This window comes from Microcebus murinus, chromosome 6 (genome assembly GCF_040939455.1).
Source record: "Microcebus murinus isolate Inina chromosome 6, M.murinus_Inina_mat1.0, whole genome shotgun sequence".
Classification (NCBI taxonomy): Eukaryota; Metazoa; Chordata; class Mammalia; order Primates; family Cheirogaleidae; genus Microcebus; species Microcebus murinus.
This window is the reverse complement of record NC_134109.1, coordinates 12586965-12606257: the sequence shown is the minus strand read 5'-3', so window position 1 is coordinate 12606257 and position 19293 is coordinate 12586965. Positions and strand designations below refer to the sequence as shown.

The 19293-nt window shown below is 49.6% G+C and overlaps 1 long non-coding RNA gene across 1 annotated transcript; it reads right to left on the bottom strand.

The window, feature by feature from the left end:
- Window positions 1-14146: 14146 nt before the first annotated feature.
- LOC142871367 (uncharacterized) lies at window positions 14147-16181 on the bottom strand. The gene is made up of 2 exons (XR_012919614.1): window positions 16047-16181; window positions 14147-14560 (listed from the first exon to the last, which is right to left on the bottom strand). It is a non-coding gene; the product is annotated as an uncharacterized LOC142871367 (long non-coding RNA).
- Between the last annotated feature and the right edge of the window lie 3112 nt (window positions 16182-19293).

Genomic DNA, 19293 nt, shown 5'->3' with positions numbered 1-19293 from the left:
ATTTACCCCTTACCATAGCTAAATTCGATAATAAAAAAGTAATGGTGGCCGGGCGTGGTGTCTCACATCTGTAATCCTAGCACTCTGGGAGGCTGAGGTGGGCGGATTGCTTGAGCTCAGGAGTTTGAGTCCAGCCTGAGCAAGAGCGAGACTCCGTCTCTACTAAAAATAGAAAAATTAGCCGGGCATGGTGGTGCATGCCTGTAGTCCCAGCTACTCGGGAGGCTGAGGCAGGAGGATGGCTTAAACCCAGGAGTTTGAGGATACAGTGAGCTAGGATGACGCCACTGCACTATAGCCTGGGAGAGTGAGACGCTGTCTCAAAAAAAAAAGTATTAGTAATGACGTATAAAGAGTATATGGGGGAAAAAAGAGCTTTATGATTTACAAAGCATTTCTATTTCCACTAACTTGAAACCTTCAACTAGCCTCTGATAGAATTCTACTTCTCTTCCATTTCAAAGATGAGGAGACTGAGGCTGAGAGAGGTTAAGGGAGTAAAGACTCTAGAATCAGTCAGTAGGAAGCCGAGAGCTTGTATCTGGTCTGCTCATTCAAGACTGGCACCGGCCTGTGGCCTGTTAGGAACTGGGCCACACAGCAGGAGGCGAGCAGCGGGCCAGCCAGCAAAGCTTCATTCATCCGTATTCACAGCCACTCCCATCGCTTGCCACCCCCCACCCCCACCCCACCCCCAGTCCACGGAAAAGTGGACTTCCATTAAACTGGTCCCTGGTGCCTAAAAGGTTGGGGACCGCTGCTCTAGAACCAGTCCCCATGAGCAGAGATCTAAGCATTCCACCTTGGAGCCCCACGGACACAGCTGTCCCTGCAATCTGCAGGATTCTCCCTCACCTGTGCAGTCTCCCGCCTGCTGGGGTTGGGGGCAGGGCGGGATTCAGCACAGGGCCCAGGGCAGAAGTATTAGGAGAGAAAAACTACCTTAGGAGTTTTTGATACCCTTTGCCCCTTGGGCTCCTGGTTACACTTTCTTTAATTCCAAGGGGCCTGCCTCATCTCTAGTCAGAAGCAAAGTTACTGAATCAAACTCAATTAAGACAATGGGTATATTGCTTAGGATTCATTCTGGCTGCTAATGACCAGGACCTGAAATAATACTGGCCTATATAAGATGGCAGACTGCTTTTCATCTCTCCTAAAGCCAGAAGGTAGGTGATACAGGGCTCATATGGTAGTTTTCCCAAACTTAGCAGGGGTCAGGCTTCCTCTACCTTTCTTTCCACCATCTTAAGGGCTGGTTTCTGTCTTCAAGCTCACTTTATGGCTGCAATATGACCAGTGTAGCTCTAGCCATCGCATCAGCATTCCAGGTAGGAAAAAGGAGAAAGAAGGGAGAAAAAAAGTACATCTCTCAGAGGAGTTAGTGCCTTTAAAGCTGGGTACATTTACATACTCAATAAACTCCAAGTTTCGTTGCTAAGGACAAAGGCAGAATGGGTACCAGCATCTCTGCCTTTTTGGGATCCTGGTAGCTCCTAGAACTGAGTGATGGGGACCAGGCTAAGCTGAACATCTGAGGGACCCACAGGACATCTCTTTAGGGGGCTGCTGTAGGATAACTTTGCCTCTTCCTTCAGTCCTTACGAATATTCACTAAAGGTTCAAATTCCTGGGGAAAAGGCAGCCTGAATTTAAGTTTAGCCTAGCTGCCCATTGAGTGGTCAGGGCAGTGGGGCTCCACTGTTGACACCCCACCAATTACACGGACTAGGGCAGGATACTTCCCCAATGGAAGTGATTTGGAGCAGAAAATAGTCACCAGTGTCCTTCAGGCTTTATATGTTGTCCCATTTCGTTCCTCCTGCTCCAGCCCCAGACTCTGAGCAGAGAGAAGGCATGGTGGAGTATGGGGTGAAAGGAACAGGGCTTTTGAGATCCACACACCTGGGCTTCATCGCAGTCCTGCCACCGACCAGCTGTGTGGTGCTGGGCCCATTACTTCGCCGGGCCTCAGTTTCCTCATTTGTTCAAATGGGATAATCCTAAGCAGCTCTCAGTTGGTTGTGAGGATTAGCATATGCATCACGGCATTTTTGCAGTCTCATTAGTCTTGAGTACGAAGGGGTCACTTTGACGGTGGTAACCTAAGTTTCACTGATTCTCAATGATGTGGGACTCCCTGCTGACCCTGCTTCAAATGTTTACGAGGGCATTTAGGGATGCCCTACACATGTGCTCCCCAAGAAGTTGGCTCCTCGCTGCATTGGTGCTGCCTTGCTAGACACATTTTTGTGTGTGGGGGGGTTTTTTTTTTTGAGACAAGAGTCTCACTTTGTCTCCGTGGATAGAGTGCAGTAGGTGTCAACCTAGCTCACCGTAACCTCAAACTCCTGGGCTCAAGCCATCCTCCTGCCTCAATCTCCCAAGTAGTTGGGACTATGGGCCACCACGCCCAGCTATTTTTCTGGTTTTAGTAGAGATGGGGTCTCACTATTATTCAGGCTGGTCTTGAACTCCTGAGCTCAAGTGATCCTCCTGCCTTGGCCTCCCAGAGTGCTAGGATTACAGGTGTGAGCCACCACGACCGGCCTTGCCAGGCACCTTGATTGACTATCATCCTTCACTGGGCCTGGGAGTCCTCAGAATATCAAAGCCGAGCTATGGTCTAAGGAAATTGTAGGCAAAAAGCTTTTCTCCCCTCTTTTTATGATACTCTCAGTGGGTGGGACCCCAGCTTAGCACTCCTTGGCACCCCCAACTCTTAGAGTTTTCTTCTAGCCTTCCAACTCCCTGATTCTCAGACATATATCCATGGGGCAGAGCCCGAGACAGGTCTGAGGTTAGGCTTCCTGGTTAGGTCACCATGGCTGAAGTTGTCCCTTACCCACCCAGAAATCCATCCTTTCTTCTCTCCTTAAGAAGCAAATCCTGATTTTCAGCAGAGCCCTTTGCCACCTGGGGCAAAAGATTTTTTTCTCAGCCTCCTTTGGATTTCAGTATGCCCATGTGACCGAGTTCTGGCCAATAGGATGTAAGCAAAAGTGCTGTGTATAAGGAAGACTGCTTAGAGAACTGGCTTAGCTGAAAGCGTGTGTCTTTTATTCCCCTCGTCCCTCTTTCCTTCTCCCAACAGCCTGAGTTGTGATGGCTGGAACACCAACAGCCATATAGGACCATGAGGAAACCTTGTGGATAGAAGCTCTGTCTTTGAATGGTGGGTCAGAAAGATTGAAATCTATGTTCCTAATGTCATTGTGGGATTGCCATACCAGGACTGGGCCGTCAGGTCTGGACCTCTTTTGCACGAAAGAAAAATAAACTTCAATCTTGTTTAAGCTATAGTTAATTTGAGGGTTTTCTCCCCAGCTATATAGTCAGCTGAAACTAATCCTCATGGGAAGTGCCACACGCATGCCATGTAATTCCCCTTTTCCCTTGGGGTAAGGTCTCTCCCAGGAGATCTGTCAGTCCTCGTGGAAATATTATAGATATCTGATGGGGTCCTCCTCCAGACATGCCCAGGCGCACCTGAATCAATGGATCGTTACAACCTATGCAAAGGGCTTGGTACAGAAAATGTTCCAACACACTGTAGCTAGTGTTATGCTATTAATACATGGTCTGGCCCAGTTCCTAGCGCACGAGGCTCAATAAAAATTAGCTCTCTCCTTCCTTTATCTGCATAAGCAGTCAACTCCTTCTACCTATTAGGTCTGGGCTGTAACCCAGGGGGCTGAGCTGGGGTGGGGAAAATTCTAGATAAGCAGCTATGAACTGATTTGCTCCCTAGAAGTCACTTTCCACCTTTGCTTCCCCTTTGGGACCCTGCTGGGCCAGACCCCAGGCTCGGTGGGGCAGCCATCGTCACTCAGTAACACGTCCTGCCTCGCCATGGGTGTGGGAGTCCCAGAGGAAGAAGATGGAGCTTCTATCCTCAGTGGTGTCTTTGCCAAACAGGGGCTAAACATGCCAAATGACTGGGGTTGGGACCGGGAGAGTCCCAGGAACACCACGTCAGCTCGAACCATCTGCCTCAACCATCCATTATGACCCTCTGAGGTCTGACTTGTCCCAAATAGCCAGCAGGTTTCCTGGGTTACCTGCCCTGGATCTCAGGACTCGGGGAGCCTCCTCCCACCCCCAGCCGGGCTGACCTGAATCCGGCCTCGGCTGTGGCAGGGGAGCCTCTGTTTGGTTAGACTCGTGGCCGGGTGGAAGGACTTTTGTTGTTTTGATGCATTTGTTTTAAAGCAGGAAATCAGATCTCAGCCCACTGTAGACATTTAGCTTGTTAAATAGACTTGCACTAAGGGAAAGGAGAATAAAAAACATTTCCAAACAAATGGAACGAACGGGGCAGGGTCCTTCCACGGCTCGGCTGCGTGCAGGAAGGGCAATGCTCCTGCCTGGGGTGCTGAGGCCGGACAGTCGCCACTGTCATGGGCCCCCACCCTCTCTCCTCGCCCCAGGCCTGGATGAGGAGTCTGGGCTTTATTTTCTGCCAAAGTCACCTGAAGAATCGGTATCAGGCTCAGGCAGGGGACCCCACGAGTGGCTGTCCAGAGTGCAGCCTTCCTGCCTTCCTGGAGTCTAAGGGTTAAGGTCCAGCAGGGTCTTTGCTCTGCAGAGACCCCGAGACAGCAGAAGGGGGAGGCTGAGGTGTCGAGGCCAAGAGGAGGCTCAGAAAAGGGGCCCCAAACCTGTAACCCTGAGGAAAATGCTGCTGGGATTGTTCCTTGTCTTCCCTCTACGAGGTGCTTGCTTGGCTGTGGAGTCCCTGTCAGTTCTGCTGAAGCAGACACGGTGCCCCTTGCCCTGTGAGGCTGGGACTTATGCCGCTGAGGGAACAAGACTTCCTGACGGCCACCCAGGTGCATCTTCTGTAGCTGGCCTGGGAGAAATTTATGGGCTAAGTTTTGGAAAGTCTTGGAAAATTGTAGAGCACTTTCATATTCTGTGCTGTACATACAATTCCTGTCAAAGTAAAAATTAACTGGTACCTTGGGAAACAAGGCTTCAGGATGTCCTGTGCCACAGCCTGGGAGAGCTCACAGGTTGCCTTCATTATACAGCGTACCCACCGGGCAAAGTGTAGCACCCAACTCTCCATTCGAATGTTCAGTGCAAACCTGGTTACAAATTACAATATCTCCTTGAGACTGTGATGGTGAGAGCATCTTGAGAATTTCTCATAGGCAAGGGGTGGCGAATGGGATATAATGGTAAGGTAGTCTTCATTATCAATTGACCATGTGCAGTGGGATATCACTGACACTCTATGTAATTTGTGTATAAGTTATCTATTGACGCATAACACGTTAGCCAAACACAGTGGCTCAAAACAGCATTAATTACCTTGTCACATCTGTGGGTCAGAAATTTGGGAGTGACTTAGCTCAGAGCTTTTGGCTCAAGGTGTCTCATGACACCGGCCAGGGTCGCCGTCTCCCGTGAAAGCTCAGCTGAGGTGGGGATCTGCTGCCACACTCACTCGTGTGGTTGCTGGAAGTCCCTGGTCCCTCGCCACGTGGACCTCTCCACCGTGCTGCCTCACGGCATGACACATGGCCTCCCCAGACCAAGGAATCCAAGAGACAGAGGCCCCAAACAGAAGCCACAGTCTTTTTATAACCTAATCTTGAAAGTGATGTCCCGTTAGTTCTGCCATATTCTATTTGTTAAAAGTGAGCCACTCGATCCAGGCCACACTCAAGAGAAGGAGATTAAATAAGGACGTGAAAACCACGAGGCAGAAACCAGTGAGGACCATCTGAGAGGCTGCCTTCACTCTTTCTATCCTTCCTTCCTTCCTTCCTTCCTTCCTTCCTTCCTTCCTTCCTTCCTTCCTTCCTTCCTTCCTTCCTTCCTTCTTTCCTACCTTCCTTCCTTCCTCCCTCCCTCCCTCCCTTCCTCCTTTCCTTCTTTCCTTCTTTCCTACCTTCCATCTTTCCTTCCTTCCTTCCTTCCTTCCTTCCTTCCTTCCTTCCTTCCTTCCTTCCTTCCTTCCTTCCTTCCTTCCTCCCTCCCTCCCTCCCTCCCTCCCTCCCTTCCTTCCTTCTTTCCTTCTTTCCTACCTTCCTTCTTTCCTTCTTTCTTTCCTTCCCTGGAATACTTCAGGGATTTCTGTGGCTTAATCGCCATCTTGGTGTCCCTACCATTTTTCTTTTAAGGTCAGAAGTTTCTCGACCACAAACCCTCCTGTCAAGGGAATTCTCAGGAATCCAAGTCTTGGGGTTAAATAGGGAACTCGATCCTGCAGTTATAGGGTCTTTATCTTCGGTGGTTTTGGGATGAATATTCCACAGGGTGGATTTTCCAGACAACTGAAGGCTTCTCCTGTAAACACCCAAGTTCTTTCCACACTCTATAGGACATGTTATTCTAGAATATAATCCCCAAGACTTCCATTACAAAAGGAAAGGTGTGTACCTATGACAGGATTTCTCAGCAATCACAATCCCATGGTGCCTTCGGTTTTCTTTTTTTTTTTTGAGACAGAGTCTCACTCTGTTGCCCGGGCTAGAGCACCATGGCGTCCGCCTAGCTCACAGCAACCTCAAACTCCTGGGCTCAAGCGATCCTCCTGCCTCAGCCTCCCAAGTAGCTGGGACTACAGGCATGCGCCACCATGCCCGGCTAATTTTTTGTATATATTTTTAGTTGTCCATCTAATTTCTTTCTATTTTTAGTAGAGACAGGGTCTCACTCTTGCTCAGACCGGTCTCGAACTCCTGAGCTCAAATGATCCTCCTGTCTCAGCTCAGAGATACTGTTAAGAGATGTCGTGATCCACAGTCACAGGGGTAGGAGACGTCAACAAGGCCATTCTGAGGGGCAAGTGCTGTTCTTGGCAGGTGTACTCAATGCATCCTGGTGTCCAAATCCTTATCGCAACTCATGGGCAAATCACGGCGTGTTCAACCTTCAGGGCCGCTTGTGAGTCGAGAGGACCCTAAGGGTGTCCTCTGCTGGGTACCTCCTGCTGCCGAGGGAGAGCCGGGAGCCTCCAGGGACCTTTCTCCTATGACTCAGGTTGTCATCGGGATCCTGCCAGGTAGCACTGCCCAGGACTGAGAGGCAGGTGAGTCCTCACAGGGCCGTTAGCTCTGAAGCAAGGGGGCCTGACACCGGCGTATTTTAGTGCCTGTGTTTGTGTGTTTGCATTTCCTAGTTTTCTATTTTTTCTTCCCCGGCCAGCTGCTGCTTGTGGCTCCTGCCAGTGTGCCTGCTTCCAGTAGCTTCCTTCCTTCGCCTTCTAATTTCTTGCTTCCATGGGCTGAGAAACCTGAGGGCAAACCTTATTAGAATTTTCTATGAAAGACAAGCCTTTGAGTGAGGGCCCGAGGGCTGTGCTGCGAGCAAAGCCTCGGGCTGTTTTAGGCTGTGTACTGCGGTGCAGACGTGGGCGAGGAGCCGGCCTGCTCTCAAATCACCACTGGAAAAAAATTTTTTTTTAATTATCATGCAGTAAAAACTGGCTTTTCCCCCCGTTTGGTGCACAATTCTATGCATTTTAAAACATGCATATATTTGTGTAGTTACCACCACAATCAAGACACAGACCCGTTCCATCACCCCAGAAGACCCCCTTGATGGACTATCCCTCCACCCGTAAGGCCTGGCAACCCGCGGGCTGCTCCCATCACTACAGTTTTGTCTTTTTGAGAGCATCGTATAAAGGAAATCGTACAGTACGTAACTTTTGGAGACTGGCTTCTCCCACTTGGCATGATGCCTTTGAGATTTGTCCAAATCATTGCATGTCAATAGTTCATTTCTTTTTACTACTGAGCCATATTCTATTCTATTGTTTAACCATTCACCAATGTGGAATATTTGGGCTTTATGAGTTATTAACATTTGTGTACAAGTTTTTGTGTGAACTTCCGTTTTCATTTTTCTAGGGTAAACATCCAGGAGTAGGATTGCTTGATCCTTTAGAAAGTGTTTATAAGAAACTGCCAAACTGTTTTCCAGAGTGGCTGTACCACTTTGCATTCCTACCAGCGATGTAGAGTTCTAGTTGTTCTGCATGCTTGTCAGCACTTGGTTTTGTCTGTCTTTTTTATTATAACTGTCATAGCAGGTATGAATTGGTATTCCACTAGGGTTTTGATTTGCATTTTCCTAGTGGCTGATGGTGTTGAATTTCTTTTCAGATGCTTATTTGTCATTCTTATTTCCTCTCTGGTGAAGTGTCTAAGCCCTTTGTTATTTTAAAAATTGGATTGTTGGCCAGGCCTGGTGGCTCACACCTGTAATCCTAGCACTCTGGGAGGCAGAGGTGGGCGGATTGCTCGAGGTCAGGAGTTCGAAACCAGCCTGAGCAAAAGCGAGACCCCGTCTCTACTATAAATAGAAAAATTAATTGGCCAACTAATATATATACAAAAAATTAGCTGGGCATGGTGGCGAATGCCTGTAGTCCCAGCTACTTGGGAGGCTGAGGCAGGAGGATTGCTTGAGCCAGGAGTTTGAGGTTGCTGTGAGCTAGGCTGATGCCATGGCACTCACTCTAGCCTGGGCAACAAAGTGAGACTCTGTCTCAAAAAAAAAAAAAAAATTGGATTGTTGATTATCTTATTTTTGAGTTTTGAGAACTCTTTCTATATTTTAGATACAAGTCTTCTGTCGGGTATGAAACTCACCAATGCTGAAGCAAATGACTTGAGCACTTGAGCCTTCCACCTTATTAAATGGGAGACGATGCCATCTCGTCTACCTGCCTGGCCATGTTGCTCTAAGGATTAAATGATAGAAGGCAAGTGAAACATTGGAAATTGGTAAGGGGTCGCCATTGCTGTTTGGATTACCCGGAAGTGGTAGAATTACATTTTACTTGCTTATTGGTTCTTGGCTATGTTTCTGATAGCAGAGGTTCTTGTGTGAATGATCTGTGGCTAACAGTGTCTCTTTATGCATAATATTATGCCCCTTCCAAGCAGATATCAGACAGACGAACAGGTGCATGATAAGGGGAATTGTGCAGAGAGATGGCCTTTGCTGATAAGGTGCTCCTTTTCGTCTGAGCACACTTGGGCCACATTTCCTCTCAAAGAGCCCTTGAAGACTTGGGGACAGAGGTTGGCTGCCGGTTGAGGAGCGAGTGTTAGGAGCTCCTCTTCACATGCCTGGGCCAGCCCTTAGAGAGCAGGTCCTGCCACTGCCCATGGGCATAGCCCAGCACTCCTGCCTAGAGAGGATCGGACATCACAACTGAGAATTAAAGAGAGACGTGCTGAAGTGGGTTCGCCTCTTCCCCAGGTAAAAGCAGGATTACCGGACTCCACTCTCCACAGTCCCCCTGGGTTGCAGGCTCCCTGGTGAGCGAGCCCAAGCTTGGGGTGACTAAGGGGAGGCTGCAGTGGTAGAATGTATGGTGCTCATGTAGGGGACGTAACGGTGGCTTCTGCACTGTCCAGTCCACCCCTCCCCCAGAGGATAGCAGAACTTCAGTTTGAATAATTAACTTCAGCTTGAAGAGTGTCTGGATGCATGGGAGAATAATCCCAGCTGCCTTGCTACTGGAAGGTTCCAGAATGGGTACGTGCCCTGATTCTGCCAGGGAGATGCAGGAAGTCGTTTGCTGAAGGTCTCTGGAAAAATGTTCTTCCTTTTGTAGAGGGATAAGAAGCCAGATTCCTTCTCTCTGTCTTTCTCCCTGTCTGTCTGTCTGTCTGTCTCTGCCTTTGCTGGGTTGCTAGTAGCCATGCACACAGGGGTTCAGGTTTGGAATGACATTGCTGGTGAGGATGGCACAGCAGACACCTGGCAAGACCCTGAGCCCTTGGTTCTGTCCTCAAGCCACAGAATCCCCCAGCCCTAAGCCCCCTGTCTGGATGTCCTCGCGTGCAGCTGGCAGTTGTCTTTCTTGTTCAATTCAGATGTTTGCATCCCAAACTGTAGTAACTGTGATAAGCTGTCCTTCTTCCCAAATGTAGGAGCCCTCCTTCATTGACGAGTTAGACTTCAGAGATGCAGTCAGAGAGCTTATGGGGGTGGAAGACTAAGGAAGAAGATAATGATCTTTTTTATGTTCAATTCCCTGACATGGAGACAGTCTTATGGGTCGGGTCTTAGCTTTTCTCTGTGTTAGCCTGGTAGCAGGAAAAATCACCTAAACCTCATTAACTTGGGTTAAATGGAGGGGAGAGTCTGAAATACACCATCTAGTCAAAGGAATGCAGTTTTCTTCTATTTTAAAGAGCACAGTAACTGGACCAACCTCGGGTAGTGGCCCTGCTGGGCCTGCTTTTGGGAAGGCACAATTACCATATTGTTGCTATGCCAACACTAATAATTTCTTTGGGGAGCTTTTCTACCCATACATAGGCACGGTGGCCGAGTCGATGGTGTAAACAAGGTAGCAGTGGCGGTGGAGGGGGTCCACCTCTTGCAGGGAAGGGACTGTTTTCAACGACTCCAGCAGTGGCGGTTGGCAGGACCACATGGTGTAAATTATGCAGTCGTTAAAGCAGGCTCGGCAACGCCGACCCTGGCACTGCCCAAATGTCCACAACTTTTGCATCCGAGGAGGAAGCCTGGCGAAGGACGCTGCGTGGCATGCGCGCCAGAAGGCGGTGGCGCGGGCGGCCGGGCTCACATGTTACTGGCAGTTTCAAAGCAACGCACACCGCAGGCTTAGCATGGGGGAAACTTGCTTGTGCCCCCGAGTCATCAGAGAGTCTCTCATTCGAGGGAGTGTGGCTGAATGTGGGCTTCTTAAGTAACCGCTGGTCACCAAGGCAGCGTGTGTGTGAGTGTGTGTGTGTGTGTGTGTTAGTGAGCGAGCACGTGATCAGGCCGTGCACTCAAGCCAGCAAGAGCCCAGTTGGTCTGCGGGGACTTCTCACTGGCCCTCAGGCCCCTGAAGGGTGACTGCAAGTCCTTGGTCCTAGACCCTATTCTAGTTTTCTCATCGCCCTCTCAGGTTGTTACCTTGAAGAGAGGAGCAAATTGGGCTATTGTTTCCCTTAGCAGATAAAGACTCTTATTTTAGGAAAAGCAGCCATCTAATAGGGGTGCATGTTAAGATGCAGTGGGGGCAGGCCCCTTTTAATAGGTAGGAAATGACAAGGGGTGCTGGGGATCCCTCAGCAGTGCCCTGTGTTGGAAGCATTTCCGTGAGCTACCTAACATCCGGGTTTCCCTCTTTCCTCCTTCACCAAGTGTGACTTGGGCACCTGTGATGCATCAGGTACTCTGCAGTGTGGGTGGGAAGGTGAACGAAACACAGAACCTGTCCTTGTGCGTGTGCCCTGAGGCTGCAGTCGCCAACGCCTGGGCTGGGGACTGGTACAGGTCAGTGGCCTATTAGCAACCGGACCGCAGAGCAGGAGGTGAGCAGGAGGGCAAGCGAAGCTTCATTTGTGTTCACAGCCACTCCCCATCACCCGCATCACCGCCTGAGCTCCGCCTCCACACCCACCACCCAACCCCATCCATGGAAAAATTGTCTTCCATGAAACCGGTCCCTGGTGCCAAGAAGGTTGGGGACTGCTGCCCTGAGGGACAAGCACACATACATGTGCACACACATATATAGCTCTAATGTGTGCTGGGATGCACCAAAAGGGAGGAGCACAGAGAGGAGCATTCAAGCTGGAATCTGAAGGTCAAGTATGTGCTCCAAGCACGGGATGGGAGAGCCAAGAGCATGGGCTTGGCAGTGTGAGCGCAGGTGGTTCATCTGGGGCTGGGATGGGCCCCGCCTGGCTGTGTGTGCAGAGGTTAAGAGCCTGGGCTCTGCAGGACCCTTGTACCTTAACCTCTCTAGTCTGTTTTCTTTCTGTGAAGTGGGCATATTGATCCTACTTGCAGGAAGCTGTGATGGTTAAGTAAGATAGTAGGTGATGCGTGCAGAGCAGTGCCTGGCAGGCACTCATTGCTGGTGTTCATCCCCAATACTTTGCAGAGGACTCTGCCTATGTTTTTGTCCTTTCTGAAGCCAGTACTCTCCTCAATTCTCCATCAAGGCCAGGTAAGCAAATGTCCTGGATATAGAAACAATGTACAATTTTTTTTTGAAACAGGATCTCACTTTGTCCCCCAGGCTGGAGTGCAGTGGCACAATTATAGCTCACTGCAGTCTCTAATTGTTGGCCCCAAGCAATCCTTCCTTCCCAGCCTCTCGGGTAGCTGGGACTACAGTTGTGCACCACCACACCTGGCTAATTTATACGCTATTTCTTTTTTAAAAGTGAGGATCAGCAAGACAATATGCTGAATTAGAGCTATCAATACAAATTCATAATCCCCAAAAAAGAAATGTTTCCAGCTTTGTCACTACCAAGGATAAACCCCTTACAGCCGGACTTTGATCTTTAACACTTGTTCTCTACTGGTGAAATCGGGACTCTGCTGATTCCATGTATTGGGGCAGGAGAAAATCAGGATGGAAAGTTCTGGATCATCCTACTGTGGCCATCAAGGAAGAATGCGTTCAAGGACGCCAGGGGCACCCCAAACGTGCTCACACAGGCAAGTCTGACGATTCGACCATCTGATAATGTGACTCATTGGAGCAGACTCACGAAAGGCCCCGAGTCCCTTACAGTCTGCAAATGAGAAAAGTTAGTCTAATGTTGTACAAAAAGGTAGTTGAATCATTTGAGGAGGAGGATGAGTAGGATATATTTACTTTCTAGTTTAATGAGCAAGGGAGTGTTAATAGGTATGAGGATTTTGTTTCTTCTATAAAGCGCGTGACTGTTCATCACGACTGGGGAGGTGTGTGTGAGCCTCAGATGCGTCCTCCGCCTTTCTCCGCCTCTGTTCCACACCACGCAGGGACTGTCCCCTGCAGGCTGTGCTCCCAGGTCCCGGCTGGGTGTGGCCAGCTGGGAAGGAGGCTGGAGGGTGGGAGGAAAGGAAAAGCCAGGCTAAGTGTCCCCGCTTGGCTCCGTCTCCAGCAGAGTCCCTGGCACCAGCTGCATCCCCTCCCTGGGTGTTGTCCTGTTGCAGCCACCATGGCACCAGATTATTCTGGGGGACCCCAGCCCCTGGGCTCTAGTAGCACCCTCTCCCTCTCCTTCTTTGGCCCACCAGCCCAAGGGTGCTAGCAGCTTCCTGCTATTGCTAGAATCTGGGTCACTCCATCATCCCGTTTGGTTTCTCGGCTATATAACCAATCCCCTTGGATAAATTCCTTCCGTGTAAATTACTGCAATGACCTCTACCTTCCTGGTTAGCATCTGATAGAGTATGTCATGGTTTCCTCCTGCATAAGCAGGAAAGAATAAACAGCAGGAACTGTGTGTAAACTAATCCCAGAATAAATAGAGTAGCAAGGACAGGAAGGGTCTGCGCCGGAGGTCACACGTGAGATCCAGGCGGAAAGGGACCCGCGGCTGAACGGCGTAGGTGGGCACACGCAGTATGCAAGCAGCAAGAGGTGCGACAGAATGCTCCCAGGGACAAATTGCTCAAATGTCCTGAGGGGGAGAGCAGCTCTCTCTGCAGATCCCATCCTTCCTCTGGTATGAGATGAGATTTTTACATGGTTTAATGTTAATTAGAATAAAATTCTAATAAAGAATATGGAAGTTTTTAAATAATACTGTCAGGCCAGGTCAATGCATCATAAACGACAGGACGACGGGTTGGATGCTGTCAGCCGAGAGGCATTGACAGGCAGACTCGGTGCTGGGAAAGACTCAGAAAGCAGCAGTGATGTCAAGGTCGCGTCTGTCTCCCCCGGGCACACATCGTCCCCTGGCCTGTCGCTGGGCAGCTGCCAACTGCAAGCTCTGCAGCTCTGCCTGTGGCTGTCTCTGGCCACCGAGCCTGCTGCCCCTGGGGCAGCCCTCACCCATTAACTAATGGGAATGGTGAATTCTCTGTTATGTCCCCTATTTCCAGGCAGGCCTGAGCCCTGGTCACCTGCAGTGGTCACCTGCGTTCCACTCTCTGTGCTGATTCCTCCCCTCACCTGTCCCACAGCTCTGCTCCCTGCCAGGCGAATCCTGGAACTGCCCCCAGAGGAACGGCTTCCGCTCGTCTCCTGTATCCGAGTCTGCTTCTGGGGGAGCCCAGCCTAACGCACCATTTGAAAAAATAAACTCGGAAAAGTTGCAAAGATGACACAGAGAGTTCTAGTACATTCCTCCCAGTTTCTTCTAATGTTGACTTCTGACATGACCATAGTACATTTGTCAAAACTAAGAGATTAACACTGAGACGTTACTATTGACGAAAACTCCAGACTTTATTTAGATTTCATTCGTTTTTCTGCTAATATCCTTTTCCTCTTCCACGATCCCATCCAAGACACCATGCTGCCCCCAATCCGCTTGTCTCCTTAGTCTCGTCTGGTCTGTGATGGTTTCTTAGCCTTGCCTTGTTCTGCACGTCCTTGACTGTTTGGAGGAGTCCTGACTGCTCAGGTATTTTGTAGAACATCTTTCAGTTTAGGTTTTTTTTTTTTTTAAATTATTTTAAATTTCTTTTTTTTTTTTGTCATTATTAATTTTTGCCGCCAGACTTTGATTTTAGGATACCCAGTTTAGGTTTGTGTGATGTTTTTCTCCTGGTTAGCATAGAGCGATGGGTTTAAGGGAAGAAGACCTCACAGGCAAAATGTCCTTCTCATCATATCATACTGGGAAAGACATAAAATTTTAAAACTTGAAAAAAAGTCATAAAAAGACAGATGCTTAAAATTCCCGAGCTAACACAAGCGAAACTTATAAAAAGGGAGCCGGCCTGGAGACCTGGGACTCCTGTTTGAGTCGCCCTACATTTCGCATCCAGGTCCCAGGGTCAGCCAAGAGTCATATCTGGCCAGTAACCAAACACTATGTCCTCAGCTTGTCTGAGAACGTGTTCTCTGTTTTTTGGGTCTGGTAAGACGAATGACCCCTCCACCCCAACACACACACACACACACACCGGAAGGAATAAAGTATTACTGAAGCCTTACGATGAAACCCAAATAATGTAATAAATAATAAGTAATAAATAAATGTAGCAGTAATCCTGGGAAGCTGGCTGTTTTAGAGTGAGTATAAGTGTGAGTTTAGTAATAAATCATGTACACAATGTGTTTCTGAATCGTTTGCTGTTTGAGGTATTTGAAGTATTCGAAAGAGCCAAATGCACCGTTTGTAATGGCATTTTGCATTGTTTGAGAAGATTTAAATTTATCAAATTTATAATTGAGAGAGATTGGTTTTCTGAGTTCCATCAATTAGATCTGTGTGACAAATTCGGCATTAAGGAAAGTCCACACGATTGTGGACGTTCTTTTCCCCCTGCAGGAAGCCCCTTGGGTGTTAAATCATCTGTCGGTGGCTTACAGCGGGACTAGCAGCCCCCCACCACACTCCTGCATCTTTAAAGCTGTGAGCTCCCAGGCCGCTCACAGGGATTCTGTATATTTGTAAATCTTTCGTCTGCACAGGCGCCTGGTGGTATTATCCTCATTGGAGAAATGGGGAAACTAAATGTATCATTTAGAATGCATTTGGCTGCAAGACAGGGAATACCACTAGTCATGTGTGGCTATTTAAGTTTAAATTAATTACATGTAAATAAAATTAAAAATGCAGCTCCATAGCCATTCTAGCTACATTTAAGTGCTTACTTAGTAGCCACATGTGAGTCACAGCTACTGTGTTGGACAGGACAGACACGGAACATTCCCATCACAGCAGGAAGGCAGCACTGCCAGTGGTTCTCAAACTCAAAAGTCATCTGGAGGCCACATTAAAACATCTCATGCTGGGGCTTCACCCCCAGAGGTCCTGCCTCAGTAGATCTGGGGCAGAGCTGGAGAATTTTCATTTCTAACAATGTCCCAGATGATGCTATGGCCACTGGGCCGGGGACCAGAGTTTGAGAACTGCTGCTGTTCACCCATGCCTAGGGGCCCGCTGAGAGCACTCTACGCGCCGACCCTGGGCTGCTGGTGGTAAGTTGTCTCCTGTGGCCACAGCTCCTTCAGCGGAGCTTGGAGAAGGAGCCCAAGACCGGCTTTCTAAAAAGCAACATGAGCAGCACAGTGGGGTGCTTGGATTTGCCCCTAAATCCCAAAACCCACCAAGACCCCAAAAAACAAACAAAAATCCAACAGAATAATCCTACACCTGCACAGATGGCTAGGGCTTCCTTTCCGTCTGTCAGTAACTTCTGAGAAGCAGCGACATTAGTTTCAGCCCTGACTACTGTCCTCCAATGAGGACTACAAAGGGAGGAGCATGTTCTAAGGTCACCTGAGATACTGGTCCTTGGTGGCAGTTTTCCTTCGGCCTGGAAGGTTCCGAGACCTTCTGATGGCCAGAGCCCTCTCTCTGAGAGAGGCTGTGTGGGGTGCAGGAGAAAAAGCATTAGATTTGGAGTTGTAAGGTCTGGATTCAAGTTGCTGCGTGAGCTTGGGCATTGCCCTCTGAGTTCAATTTCTAGTCAGGTAATAACAGTCATAGTATTTACTTAATAAAGCTGCTTTATGCTCAAGTGACATATATGAATTTTTGTTTCTAAATCACAGAGTACTGTCCCAACCTTACGTCCTGTATGTAGCTTGGTGTGTAACTTTTATATAGCACAGGCTGTATCTGATCAGAGTTATTGCTTTATATGCACATCTCTTGCCAGCCTAAGAGCTCCTTGAGGCAGGGCTTTGTCTTACCCATCTAGTAATTTCTGAGCGCCCTAGTGCTTGATCTGAGGTCCAGCAAATACTTATAATAACATTGATTATCATACTAAAACATACAGCATTTTTTTTTTTGAGACAGAGTCTCACTCTGTTGCCTTGGTTAGAGTACCATGGTGTTAGCCTAGCTCACAGCAGCCTCGAACTCCTGGGCTCAAGTGATCCTCCTGAGTAGTTAGGACTATAGGCATGTGCCACCATGCCCGGCTAATTTATTATTATTATTATTATTTTAATTTTTGGTAGAGATGAGGTCTCCCTCTTGCTTAGGCTGGTCTCCAACTCCTGAGCTCAAACGATCCTCCTGCCTTGGCCTCCCAGAGTGCTAGGATTACAGGCGTGAGCCACCGCGCCCGGCCTAACATAGCATTTATTGTATGTCAAGCCCTGTTCTAATGTATTAAGTCATTTAATTCCCACTGCATCCCCACAAGATATTACTGTTACGAAATGACACCTAGTAGGTCCTCAGTAAACATCTACGGCAGGGTCTGGCGCAGCACGTTTCCAACTTTAACATGCGCAGGCATCATCTGGGGATTTGGTCCCGTGAAAACATCTATCCTGGTCCAGCAGGCCTGGGCGGGGCCTGGGGTCCCGCGCTTCCCGCAAGCTCCCCGGTGACGCCGCTGGCGGACAGACCACACTCGGCACCAAAGATCCAGATCCTTTGACATTTCATCAAACAGAAAGCATCCAGTCCCTCGTGGAGTGGAGGCAGGGGTGAGAAACACACTGGAAAAAAGATAACTCGCTTCTTGCCTTGCCAGTGAGAGGGTTACAGAGCCGCAGGACTGACCTTCTTTGAGGGACGATGCAGCGAGTCAACCAGAGGCAGCTTTTCAAGTCTCGCCGGAACAGTCTGGTTCCTCCGTCTCCAGGAGAGAAGCCGGGCAGACACTTCCCGACGTCGGGAATGGCGCTTGGGCCGGGGCCAGGCGTCGGGGCTTGATGGGGGGCCCAGCGACCGCTGCCAGATCGCCGGGGGTCTCCACCCAGGAGGGCTTCGGAGGCGGTGCCCCTGCGGACACGGCACAGGTGCAGGCGTGCCACGCTTCAGTCCACGGCTGGACTTTGCAGTGTCGCCCCGGTTCTTGGTCTCCAGGCTCGGAGGAATCGCAAGCCTCGGCCCGCGTGACGGAGAGAGGTGACAGACACTCAGCAGGTGTGCGTGAAGAACTGATCGTAAGGAAAGTTGAAGGGTGCAAAGCGAAAGACGTTTCCTAAGGGGAAACGGGTCTGTCTCCGCGAGTGGGGAGACGCTGTCTACTTCTGTGTTTTCCCTTTAATGCCTTGGGTTTAGGTAAAGATTAGTTATGACTATTCAGAGGTATATGTCGCTGTTTTGGGGACTGGATTCTTTCTATGGTTGGACATGACTTAAAGGTTATGTTCCAGTAATTTTTCCTAGTATAGACGGGGAAAGTTCCATTTCTATTCTCTGATGGGCAGTCAGTTTTCCACGGCCCAGTTCCTGGAAGACTGAAATAACCTTTCCCTCTTTATATTTTCCTGCAGCCATTTCTGCCCTTATTGCTTTTCTCTAACTGCTTTCTCCTTTCTGTTTTTTGATTTCCATTACCTCTCACTTATTTTTCTGTCCCTAACAGCGGAAGTGAGGTCATCTCCTTTAGATGGATAGGTGTTCAAGGGCAGGGGAACGAGGTGTGCAGACGAAACGTGCCTTGGAGTCAGACAGAGCTGGGTTCAAATCCAGCTTCGCCGCTCGCTAGCTGTGCAACCTGTGGCAAGTTTCTTCTCCCCATGTTTCTGTTTTCTCAGTACCAAACTCGCAGGTCTGGCTAGGAGACGGAAACCCCCAGGGAATTTCAAACAGAGCGACTTTAATGCAGGGAATTGGTCACACAGGCGATGGCAGAGCTTAGAAGCCAGGTGGGGGAAGGCGAGGCAACCCAGAGACTCGCAGGAACACAAAGGTGGGCAGGGGCCTCAGGAGGAGGTGGTGGCTGAAGCCTGGGGGTCGGGCCACCAGGTGGGGGCTGGAACTGTGGGCAGCTGGTTCGGTGGTCACACACGGCCCTTGCCTGGGCACGATCTGAAGCAGAGAAGGAGGAGGATAAATGTCCCAGCTTCACCCTTTCCCCACCCTCCAATGTCCCGCCACTGCTGCCACTGGCTGAACCTAGCAGGAAGGGCCGAGGGGTCAGCCCTGCTGCAGCCCAGGGAAGAGCAGGGGAGGGCGAGAAATGGCCTGAGGGTCGGCAGGCTCAGGACCCGCAGGGTGAACTAGAGGCCACAGTAAGAAGGTTTGTGTGAGGCGCCAGAGCACATGGCTCGGCACCCAGAGCACATGGCTCGGCACCCAGAGCACATGGCTCGGCAGATCAACAAAGTGGGTGCCCTTTCCTGTCCCCTGGAAATAGCCTCCTGGGCTAACCGTGTCCTCTGGGATGATCTCCTGGTGGTCAGCAGTGTCTCTCCCCACACCCCACACCTCGGGGAGCTCCAGGCTCTAACTCAGGTTCTTCTCCATGGCCTCTTGGGATCCTGGGACAGGTAGGGACGTGTTCCGCACACCAAAGAACCACCAGAGGCCAGGGGAAGTGGCTGAGGCCCTACGCAGGGACATTGGCAATGGGTCAGGGCCTGGACAGGCCCGTCTCTGTGTTGTTTGTTCCTTTGTCCGTCCATCCATCCATCCATCCATCCATCCATCC